The sequence below is a fragment of the Podarcis filfolensis genome (assembly GCF_964270895.1).
Source record: "Podarcis filfolensis genome assembly, chromosome: 4".
Taxonomy (NCBI): domain Eukaryota; kingdom Metazoa; phylum Chordata; class Lepidosauria; order Squamata; family Lacertidae; genus Podarcis; species Podarcis filfolensis.
Window position 1 is genome coordinate 29,123,250 of NC_139607.1, and position 12,900 is coordinate 29,136,149.

At 42.4% G+C, this 12,900-nt stretch overlaps 1 protein-coding gene across 8 annotated transcripts in view; it reads left to right on the forward strand.

Moving 5' to 3' along the window:
• The window catches only part of LOC310761245 (uncharacterized protein), a 64,690-nt gene that overhangs the window by 17,655 nt on the left and 34,135 nt on the right, over nt 1–12,900 (forward strand). The gene's annotated exons all lie outside the window — the stretch shown is intronic.

The window sequence follows — 12,900 nt, forward strand, 5'->3', positions numbered from 1 at the left end:
GGGATAGTATCCTCCACAGCATCTGAGGACAGCAGGCTAGTTAGGGGGATGCTGCCTCCCAGCTTGGGCCACCTATGAATAATGGAGAACCAGCCCTCCTGATTTCCCAGTAGTGATGTATGGAAGTGAAAGCTGGACCATAAAGAAGGCTGATCGCCAAAGAATTGATGCTTTTGAATTATGGTGCTGGAGGAGACTCTTGAGAGTCCCATGGACTGCAAGAAGATCAAACCTATCCATTCTGAAGGAAATCAGCCCTGAGTGCTCACTGGAAGGACAGATCCTGAAGCTCCAATACTTTGGCCACCTGATGAGAAGAGAAGACTCCCTGGAAAAGACCCTGATGTTGGGAAAGACGGAGGGCACAAGGAGAAGGGGACGACAGAGGACGAGATGGTTGGATGGTGTTCTCAAAGCTACCAGCATGAGTTTGACCAAACTGTGGGAGGCAGTGGAAGACAGAAGTGCCTGGTGTTCTCTGGTCCATGGGGTCACGAAGAGTCGGACACGACTAAACGACTAAACAACAACAACAACAAGCCCTCCTGATGAAACATAAGTTTTCACTGAATATCAGAAAGCCTGTAAAGTGGGAGAGAGAATCTCCTGGGGGATGGATTTCTAAAACCTAGCCCCCATCTCATACCACTGCCAGCTGCACCCCTCTGAGCAATGGGGGTGGGGAGGGGCTGCATCCTTAACCTTTGCGACAGTTTCTTATGCTACTGTTTCTTTAAATGTGATGGGGTACCACCGGTGGCACTGTGGGTTAAACCACAGAGCCTAGGACTTGCCGATCAGAAGGTCGGTGTTTCGAATCCCCGCGGCGGGGTGAGCTCCCATTGCTCGGTCCCTGCTTTTGTCAACCTAGCAGTTCGAAAGCACGTCAAAGTACAAGTAGATAAATAGGTACCTCTCTGGTGGGAAGGTAAACGGCATTTCCTTGCGCTGCTCTGGTTCGCCAGAAGCGGCTTTGTCATGCTGGCCACACGACCTGGAAGCTGTATGCCGGCAATAAAGCGAGATGAGCGCCGCAACCCCAGAGTCGGCCACGACTGGACCTAATGGTCAGGGGTCCCTTTATCTTTACCTTTACCAAAACATGGCCAAAGTCCAGATTGGGTTTGAGCACCCCCTACCTTTCCCATCATACTTCCATCGGTGTCTCTGAGAGACGCACTCTGAATAGGACCTCCACTGACAATCTCAGTGGCATAAGGTTATCCCTTCAATATTCCAGTCCCAAATGTTACAGGGCTTTTAGAAGCCATGAGCAGCAATTTGAATTGTACTCTAAAAAAACAACAACCAAAAGCCATGGCAGGGGCTTAAAGCAGTTTGGCCACAGTGCTTTGCACCAGTTGCTATTTCTGAAAACTTCTGAGAGGAAGGCCTTTGTAAAGACAATTCCACACCAACCATTTGATGTACTAACTGAGACACACACTCTCTCTCACACACCTATGCTCTTTATCTGTCACCTGCAGATTACCAGCTGTATTTAACTTTCCCCCCACAAGTTATTCCGGTGAATTGCCTTCAGCAAACGCTTTTCACAGCATTAGGGCAGAACTAGGCTACAAAAGAATATTAATCTAATACATTCCAGAATTCAAATCCATGTGATTAATAAGCATTATCTATAAATAAGGCCCTAATGATTCTTTGGCAATGTTGTAAACACAAGAATCAGAGGCAATTATTGTCATTATTGTTCTGCAAGTACTTTCTGTGAATACCAAATGGATATTGCTGTCCAGCTTCTTGGCAAATGTATATCTAGTAACGAAACAGATGTCAGCCAGCCTGGGCTGCCTTCAATTACACTTGCCCAATGCACAGGGTGTGTAAAGGAAGAAGGAATCAATTTATTGAAGGCAAATAACCTGCTGGTTGAAACTGTCTCCCTGTCCTTATTAACCCACTTAAAACGTACGTTTTACAGTAATGCTAGAGAACTCATTTTCATCACCCTGTGAAGCAGACTGGATGTGCAGTGACCATGATTATTAGTACAGAATGGACAGTTGGATCATGGATGGATGGATAGATAGATAGATCGACAGATAAACAGCAGCAAAAATTGTCCTTGCCTTATCTAATACATGCAATGGAAAACTGTAATGAAGGGTGAAATATGAAAGCTGTTTTAGCATGATATGGAAAACAATGCAGACCAATAAACAATATTTTGTACAAAAGAGAAAGGTCTGGTTAAGCTTTCTGTAGAGCACATAGCTATGCCATGGTCCAAAAACTCACATTTAATTCTTACAGCGAAGGATATTTTTTGTTGTTGAATCCAAGTTATTAATTCATTGAGCCCCTTTAATTGCAAAGTATTTCGTATTCTTTATCATTTCCATCCTCAACAGTTTCGTGGGTAAGGTAATTTTGAATTTCCATTTTTCAGAAAGAGAAATTTAGAAATTTGCCAATTTAGCCTAGATTAGTGGGAGAACAGACATTCCCAGCATGTTAGAAGCGGTATGAGCACACATTATCTTTCCTTGGGGGTGGGAGCCTCAGAATGAATGGAATGTGTGTTGAAACTACTCTTAGCACATTTAGCAATGGCTCTGTTTGGATGTATCATTGAATTGAGGTTTAGCATTGCATACATGAACATCAGGCTCTTTCTGTCCTCCTCCTATGTGGCTGTGAGGAGATCAGAAGCTTTTGTTTCCATTTTCAACTAACCACAGTTACTTGTTGCCCCACTTCTCATGTGACACTAAACATGAGCAAGAAGGAAAGAGTTCGTTTCACTTTCCATGAAAGCTGGCTTGTCATTACGCCTGAACCAGAGATCAGAACAAACAGAGATTTGTGGCTGTCTGGCTTGTTTAATTAATCAGAATTTGTTTTAAACCACCATCGCTGGTTCACAGGCAATGACAAATCAGGGTGGGTTTTTTTTGGATTGTGAAATGAATTCTGTCGAAAGCCTTCTCCCAGCTTTGTGGGAGAAGGAAAGCGGAGAGGATAGTTCAGGAGCCTGAGACTCACATCATCTGCTTCATGTTTGTGTGTGTAACCTTAAACTAGGGAAGAGCAACCAGTTGAAGTCCCAAGGGCCAGAAGTGGTCTCTCCCAACTCTACAATTCTATGATTCTAAGTTACGGTACCCACCTCTGCACTAAATCATGGTTTAGTGCTATGTGCAAACATAGCCACAAAGTCCAAAAGCTGTACAAATTTAAGCTAACTTCAAACCTTGGTTGCTGGTCCTGACTTGTTTCCCTAAACAAGTCCCTAAACAGTGGTACCTCGGGTTACATACGCTTCAGGTTACATACGCTTCAGGTTACAAACTCGGCTAACCCAGAAATATTACCTCGGGTTAAGAACTTTGTTTCAGGATGAGTACAGAAATCGTGCTCCGGTGGCGCAGCAGCAGCAGCAGGAGGCCTCATTAGCTAAAGTGGTGTTTCAGGTTAAGAACAGTTTCAGGTTAAGAACGGACCTCCGGGACGAATTAAGTACTTAACTCGAGGTACCACTGTAGTTAAGTTTAAACAAAAGGCCTGTATTTAAACATAATACTCCATTATTATTATAATTATTATTTTTAAAAAGAAGCAAAATCATCTGATCTTCTCTTCGTCAAGCCAGAGAAGAAGGTATGGGAGACTGCTTGTGCTTGACACTTGGGCATGATAACTGCAGACATAACCTTTAGATGATGGGAACAGGATCGAGGCAGCAGTTTGGATGCTGATTTTACCCAGCCCCATGGGCCACTTACACATGGCTGGGGGCATCTGTACCTGTCAATCACTTGGCAGCATCATGATTGCAGTGGAACTTTGCCATTTGCAGACCTGCTTGAATTCAAGATAGACTGAAAAGGAAAAGGGCCTTTGAAGTGATCAGCTCCAAGTTGAGCTTCTGAGTGGCGCCAGTCCCAGCAAGACTTGCATTGGGCGCCAACTGAAAAAGCCCTAAATGTAAATCCCACTTGCAGAGGAGCATTTAAGGCTCTTGATCGCTCCTTTGGAGCAGTGGCTATACCCACTCTACCTGGGGTCATATGATGACATGTATAGGGCAGCTGGCTGTGACTGGGGAATAATGACCTTTGGCCAAATTAGGATCCCTTCTGGGTCTAGTTGGGCCTGTGAGCCAGAGGAACCCCCCTGACCGGGTTAAATACTGACCAGGTATTATAGCATTAGAGATACCGACCAGAAATAATCTGTCATCTTTACCATAATATATGCAGCGCCAATTTTCATATTAATAGCTGTCTGAAGAACTTTGACTTTTGATATCTCACACGATCAATCTCAAAAGCACCAGTGAAAAAAAATCATTATACTTAGCTTCCCCTTAATTTGGTTGGTGGGGAATTGCCATAATGTTACTACAGCTGGCATTATTGATGTTAATGGCAGACAATAACATTTCAGAAAGGTTTGTGGGGGAAAGTGGCGGCGGGTATCATAATCTAGCTGCCTTCACATCTATTATCAATGGGTATAGCTATCCATAAAACATAAAACCTGGTTGCATTCTTGATCTGCCTTCTGGACCACATGAGCACATCCAAGTTTCTCTCATTGGGGCAAACAGCTTGGAAGCAGAGGGTGTTTATTGGACAAAATTTCACAAATAAGTGAGAATAATTGTTTTGTGAATGCTTTCAGAATGAATTTTTTTTAATAGCACAGGCATATCATAGACCTGATTGGATTCAGCCCTTCCTTCCCCCCAGCAGCTTCTATTACATTTTAAAAACATAGGTACAGTAAGCTGCCTTATTCCTAGTCACAACATGGTTCTATGTGGCTCAGTATTGTCTATAGTGACTTACAGAGGCTCAGACATAAGCATTTCCCAGTCCTAGCTGGCAGTACCAGAGGCTGAATTAAAGATCCAAAAGGTCTTACACTGAGCAATGGCCCTTAAAGAAACAAACCATGGGAGAACCGAATCATGTGCCTTCTGCTCCATGCCTAGTTTGGCCCTTAATTGAAACACCCTCTGCCTGCCTGCCTCCTTCGTACATGAAGCTTGTGCCATATATTGCTTCAATGATGAGTGAAGTCCAGACTTAGCCCAATGGGGAAATGGGAAAAAGGAGTATTTTTTTTTTTGCATTATGGATGCACTGAATTCTTTCTCTCTGGTATTTTGGGCATATAAAGCACAGGGTAGATTAAGCAGACAATGTGTTAATTTTTAATACTTTTTTTTGCATTCATAGGTATGGCCTGTGCTTAGTTTGCAATATCAAAGGCATGATGAAGCCCTGTAGAAAAATAGAACTGTAAGGATTCCTCCATGGAAAAGTAGATTGCATGGATCCCCATCAGCTTCTGACACAACAAGGACAAATTGGCCTTGTAGCCCTCCACCCCAGGCTGTCTCCCACGCATACTACTTTCATCCTGCATTTAAATGCACACTCAGCATCCTGCAGACTGGCTATTGTTTCATTTAAAATGTACCGCAAGCCACTGTCTTCACAGGGCAAGTAGGATGAGGTTGTACAAATGCACAGAAATATGAATAAACTTAAATAAATAAAATAATGGCAGATGTCCAAGCATGGGCGTTGGGCTATGAATGCAGTAATCCTGAGTCAACTCATCCCTTAGGTTAGAGCGAGTTTTACACTCCTTCGCCAAACAACTATCATTATTCTTGAGAATGTGGTCATCTTCAGTTCAGCACAATAGCAGTTGTTTACTCATGCCATGCTAAAGTTCAATATCTGGGCCTGGAGGAAAATTGTATTACTGGCAGTAGCAAGGTCAGGATTCTTGCTCAACACTGACTGGCACCCAGTTGGCCAAGAGTGTCACCATCTTTGCAAGCTGTCTATAACCTGACTAAGCCTCTGGGAGGAAGAGGAAGAGGAAGAGGAAGAGGAAGAGGAAGAGGAAGAGGAAGAGGAAGAGGGAGTCCTGTGTTGTGGCCAAGAGACCCTGGAGTATGTTCTCATTTCAGGCAGGACATCAGCCAGGTTAAAAACACTTGCTACTTCCAACCTGCCCAGGCTTCTGAGGTCACCCTTGCCCAGAGCTCAATACCAAGAGAACCCTATTGCCATCCCTGATGCTAAGTTAACAAACCACTATGATGAGCAAAGGAGGCTAAGGTGAAGGGCCCAGTGAAGGGATTCAAGACAGGAGTTTTCAAAACAGACAAAATTAGAAACTTGGAGAGTCAACTGTGCCCAAAAACACAGCAGGAAAGTTGGAGTATTGGCAAGATTCATGTTTGGGCAAAGTTTTTGTGGGTAGCTTTAAGGAGAGCGAATGGGATGTGGGTGGTGCTGTAGTCTAAACCACAGAGCCTAGGGCTTGCTGTTCAGAATGTCAGTGGTTTGAATCCCCACGATGGGGCAAGCTCCCATTGTTCAGTCCCAGCTCCTGCCCACCTAGCAGTTCGAAAGCACGTCAAGTGCAAGTAGATAAATAGGTACCACTCCAGCAGGAAGGTAAACAGCATTTCCGTGCGTTGCTCTGGTTCGCCAGAAGCGGCTTAGTTATGCTGGCCACATGACACGGAAGCTGTCTGCGGACAAATGCCGGCTCCTCGGCCTATAGACTGAGATGAGCGTGCAACCCCAGAGTCGTCCGCGACTGGACCTAATGGTCAGGGGTACCTTTACTTTTACTTTTAATGAGAGAGAGAAAGAAAGAGAGAGAGAGAGAGAGAGAGAGAGAGAGGGAGGGAGGGAGGGAGAGGTGTGAACTTCTTTTTTTTTGGAAAGACTTAAGGATTTACATCTGATTCTTTCCCCACAGAGGGTGGTGTAAATTGGGGGAAATGTACATAAACGTTTTGCGCGCGCGCGCGCGCACACACACACACACACACACACAATATAAATCAACACAAGCAAGATATGAAGGATCCTTATAACAGTTCTCCCAGCTCCAGACAAGTCACAAAATGTATCCGAGATTATTATTATTTTCCTGTTGGCAAAATGTGCATAATAGGGTTGACTATGCACCTAAAAAAGCAATTTGAAATGTATGTGTGAAAAGTGATAGTGTCTATTTGTGCAGTACCCATATTATTGCTGCTCTTATTACAAGCAATGCAAAGGAGAAGGGTGTGTGTGTGTTCTTCTGCAACCGGCAAGCAGGATATATATGTTTTGTGATTACAATAAGTGCTAGTTTGAACATGGTGCAGTGTTGGGGAATGACACTCTTTCTTTTTAATATTAATGCTATATAGTTTCTCTATTTAGTTTATCTTTCCTTTTAAATCATACTGCAATTTTTTTCCTTACATTTGAATACTGCAGAAATAGCTTAGCTCTTGTTTGTTATATTCAGAAAGGATAAACAAAATTAATTTGCTTAACCTTCTTATTGGGATGTATATTTAATAATTAGAGAGCCACAGTCCTCCAAGACTGATCCAAGACGAGCTTCATTTACCCAATTGCACCCTTCCTTTCCTCCAAGAGCTCATTTCTGCTTTACACTAAGCCTGTGAGGTAGGTTAGGCTGCTCATTTCCATAGGTTAGGCTGAGAAAGGACTTGCAAAAGGCTACGGATCAAGTTTCATGGTTGATCTGGGGTCTGAATGAGGTTGCCACCTGCTAAATCAATACATGTAGCCACTGCAGCACATTTGCTTTCTATGTATGTGAACAGGATATGTCTTATTGATTTCCAGAGATTTAGATCAGGCCAAGTGCCCAGCTGTGAGGAAAATGATAAAAGGAAACCTTTCCCTTGCCCGTTTCCATACAACCTGTTTATTGAGAATTCATCCTGGTTTTTCTTTGCACAAAGTTTGCAGGAAGGATGTATGATGTTGGCTGTTTATTAAGCATCAACTCTGATTTGCTTGCACAGAGATTATACCATGTCACACCATGCAACTATTTCCCCACACTTTTCAGTGCATTTTCCCATCATTTTAATTTCTGTAAAAAATCAGGTTGGTTTTTGTGTGTGTGTGTGGGGGGGGGGGGGGGGAAGCAGCTATGTTGTGCAAGAACACCAAATCCATTTTAATGGTGCAACCTGAATTTTCTTGTATGCAACTGAATCCCACCCACAAAATAGAAATGGCCTGGATGCATGCCTAGACAAAGCTCAAATGTGACTACTAGCAAGGTAGGTGTGATATAAGTTGTTAGAACAGCCCCCCTTTTATATATAAATTCTCATGCAGCGTACTCCTGTTATTCAGAAATATTCCACGAAGGCAAAAAAGTGCAACGTGTAAAAGGATAAAGCTGAAGTATAAGCTCTAAATTAGCTATACGATGTATTTAGGTAGGTGAGGAGATAGATAGATAAGCAAATTAGCTAAAACACTGATGGAGTACAAGATGCTCTTTAACATGCCAATTATTGACTCAATAGATTGTTACGGCTTCCAAGCTATTATGGTCTGCTGTGTCAATGTGTACTTGGGGACTGTTTAATATGCAGACGGATGGTATGACAGGCCACAACTACTATTGTCTATCACATCAGTCGAAATACATGCATGCATACTTTGTACACTTGTTAATGATGTTGTGTGTGCATAGCTGATTTTAAGGAATAATAAGACTCCATCATTTCTTTTCAGTCCTAAGCTCCCCAACCCAAAAATTCCCTTTTTAGGGGCTGAAATGGATACTTAGAGTAATTCCAGATAATCAGTTCCTATCAAATTTGCAAAATTAACTATTCCATTTTTGCATGTGCAAAAGGGATCAGAACGTCCTGTTTTCTGTTGGAAGAGTGTGCAGGTTTGTCCTTTGTTTTGTTTTTTAGGGGGAGGGGTGAAAGAGAAAATCTTTTCTTTATTTCATCCATAATCTTCTTCAGTAGTAATTAAGTAAGCTTACGCTACCTAAGAGAACTGTTAATACAAGATAAGTGGCATGACTTTTTTTTTTGGTAAAATAAATATGAAGTAAGTCTTTGATTACTTACTAAGTTGTGGTATCTGTAATTTGCTTTCAAAATGCGAAAAATGGTGAAGTATAAGATGCAATATGAAAGACTCATTTGATCATCATAAACAGGGGAAATCAGGATTTTTCATTTGGTTTTCAACAACTTTTTATTTATTTATTAACATAGGCGGAACCATGTCTTGTGTTTAATAAGATACACTTTTCCAATTTGCAAGCCAAACATAAAACTACAATGAAAACAAGAGTGAATAAACTCTGTCAGAAAAATATTTGGGGGAGCTGCTTGTGTAAGTATGGTGCCAATTTCTAAATCTATCAGACTTTTAAAATCATATTTCTATCTACATAAGTATCTAGCTATGCACATCAGCCCACCCTTGGAGCAAGCAGACTGAAACATACCTTGCCAAGATTATAAACTGGCTGTTTATTCTGAGCACAGTTCAAAATACTGTTTTTGATGCTTAGGGTGTATTGTTGTTGTTTTTTAGTCATTTAGTCATGTCCGACTCTTCATGACCCCATGGACCAGAGCATGCCAGGCACTCCTGTCTTCCACTGCCTCTTGCGGTTTGGTCAAACTCATGCTGATAGCTTCGAGAACACTGTCCAACCATCTCGTCCTCTGTCGTCCCCTTCTCCTTGTGCCCTCAATCTTTCCCAACATCAGGGTCTTTTCCAGGGAGTCTTCTCTTCTCATGAGGTGGCCAAAGTATTGGAGTCTCAGCTTCAGGATCTGTTCTTCCAGTGAGCACTCAGGGCTGATTTCCTTCAGAATGGAGAGGTTTGATCTTCTTGCAGTCCATGGGACTCTCAAGAGTCTCCTCCAGCCCATAATTCAAAAGCATCAATTCTTCGGCAAATAGGGTGTATTATAGTTATATGATAGCAGCTACAGTGCATATATTAAAAATATAGCACTGTTTATAAAATTATTGTGGCTGCATTTAACTGAGTGGTGAGGAAAGTGCAGTCTGCAGAGGCTCAGAGGAACCCTCTACTTATTGCTTCAAATGTTTCCAGCATCCCAAACAGGTTATGGGGAGGTTTGTATTAAAGGTCAATTTTAGTCCTGGGAAGTGTAAGTCCAGGGCTCAGGAAGAGTTCTTAAGATGCAAGCACGGCTGGTAGTCCCTGGTATCGTGTAATATATTCATCTCTCTGCACAACAGTTCAAAAACAATGATGAAAAATTGAATAATATTCAGAGAAGGATCACAAACATGATAAAAGGTCTGTGAGGGTAGTGAAATAGAAAAGAAAGTTGAAGGAATTAGGTATGTTTAGCATGGGGGAAAGAACGAAAGGATGACGATTAAAGGAGTTTATGTTGACATCTTTTGAAATACTTAAAAAGGTGTCACAAAGGGGAGACAGAAAAACGTTCCCCATCTCCATTGAGGATAGGGCAAAAAAGCAGTGGATTTAAATGGCAGATTTAGATGAAATATTACAGAAACATTGCGGACACTTCCAGATGTGGCTGTTAAGCGCTCTGAATCATGACATTTGGAGATCTGTAACTCACAGGTTCTGGATGTTAATGCTGCTAGCTCAGGTGGCTTAGCAGGAATAACAAAGGAAACAGATACTGTGGCTCCGAATTCATGTGGGGGAAAATATCTCTGCTTGGGGGGAAAATATTGTGTACTTCCTGGGCCATCGCTCCTGCTTTTGGCGTGTAGCATCTGTGAGTGGTCAGTGGTGCAACGAGTCTCCCTTGCAGCAGAATCTCCCTTAGTGGTGGTGGCGGTTCATAAGAAAGTGATGTTAGATACAGGGCATTTTGCTCTGTGGCAGTTTTCCTTAGCTCCTCTTCCTCATCTGTGAATGCTTTCCAATTCACTCTGTACAAGCAGAACTTGGAGGACTACTGATCATCACACCCAAAGCACACTAAGGGTGGCACTCAGAATTCCAAGTTCCACATGCACCAGCTGGGTAGGATGAGCTGGAATCACTCTACTCATTTAAAGAACATGTGCACATGCACATGTGTGTGCACGCACATGCACACACACAGAGCAGATGGGCTGTGTGCAATGGCCTTTACTGTAACTGCCAACTATGAAGTCACTGCTCAAGAAATGTTGCATGCACATAGGTAGGGTGGAACATTCGCCGTAAGTTTTAAACCTATGGCGATGGGTCATGAAACAGCACTGTTAAGTCCCTCAAGCCACCATCCAGTCAGGGTTGCTTTATCATTAGTAAATAACAGACGGTGTGTCTATGTGTGTGTCACATTTTACTGTGTTCAGCAGTCGTGTTGAAAGAAGACGTGTGTATTATAGTGATCTCTGCCGTGGGGCACGTGGCAACTCCATAGGCTCCCTGTGAGCAGTGGTGTAGTGTGTTTGGAGCCCACACAGATGGTTGCCCTGGGCGCAAAATTGTTGGGGCACAAAATTTCAACTCCCAGTGCTGTCTCAGTACAGCTGCACGATTCTGTTGCTGGGCTCTGTTGAAAACAGCATCTCCATGTAAACCAGGATGTGACCTCGCCCTCCATGAAATGACGTCCCTCCCTCACTTCCACCCCTCCATGCAGCCCCGGGTGCTGACAACCAGTGCTATGCCACTGCCTGTGAGTGGAGGATGGAGCATCCTGTCTGGAGAGTAGTTGCTGTTGCTGTATTATCTTACAATTCAACACTCTGTTCACTTGTATGGAAGGAAGTTGTCTGGGAGGGCTAAACTTCGCTCTTGCAATGCCAGTAGGTAGAGATTGCTGTTGTTTGCAAGGAAGGTTACGTTGCGCTCACTTTCACGTGCTCAGATTGAAACACTACCAACACCCCAAAGGAAGGAAGGGAGGGCAGGAATTGTAATACAGATGATCAGTTAAATTTAGCAGCAGAGCATGATGACAAAGCAATCTGTTTTTTAATGTATTTAATTGTAGATTTTATTGTTGTTAGCTGCATTTTGGATGGAAAGGTGGGATATAAATGTAGCCAGCTGATATATATGACTCCTTTTTCTTCCCTTTTTTATTTTTAAAAAAGGTCCTTACCTCATCACATTCCCCTAAAGTCATGTAGTACTTGAAATAAATAAATGGGAAATCATATTTTAATTAGTAACAGCAGATTGAGACAGGAAATTTGTAGTTTAACACATATTTTTTTCTGTCCATATATGCCTCTGTTAAGCCTATTGCATCATAGCTTATTTGGATTTGTGGGCACCCAAATGAATCTGACTTAATAGCTAATGAGATCTAGTATACTTTTTAAAACCCATCATCTGGGCGCTAAAATAATGAAAGCAAAAATCAGCCTAAAGCATTGTGTGTTTCCTCACTTCCCTGTGCTGCTTAAACATGGATGGATTTTTAATAATTTATTTCTGTGGTTCCTCTCCAGGGAATAGTTGCCAAAGGCTTTTCATTTTGTGTTCGATGCTTGCATTAGAAGCTTACAAAAGATGCACACCCAATTTACGCAGGTGCAGAATGGCACACAAAGAGCATCTTTGTGTGTGTGTGTGTGTGAAATATGCAAACATAAATCTGGGTTTAGAGTGGGCAAGGGAGAAAGAAAGCTGGCACTGTAAACACTTTGCTCAGATGAATGTTCCGTGGAGGTAAATAGGGCTTGCTTCCATGTAATAACAAGCTAATTTGTATAGTGTGTGGATGGAGAGCATGCAATGTACAGGTGTAGGTCTGGATGTTACTCTGTGGATTTCAAGTTAAACCTGTTCATTGCACTGACAGGCTTTCATAGATCTGAAGCAAAGCCCAGTGGCAAGAACAGCCTTTCCCAAGTTGGTGCCCTCAATATGCTTTGGACTGCAACTTCCATTAGTCCAAGTCAGATATCTTATCCAGAACCTTTAGCCATTAGCCTGATTCTTGAACCTTTAATTTATACATACCAATGTTGACAGTGCACAAATAAATCCAGGGCAACAATTATTGGAAGAGACGACATTTTTTATTTTTTATTTACATTGGATAGAAGACAAGATGTAGCTAGCAGTACCACTGCCATACTACTGAAG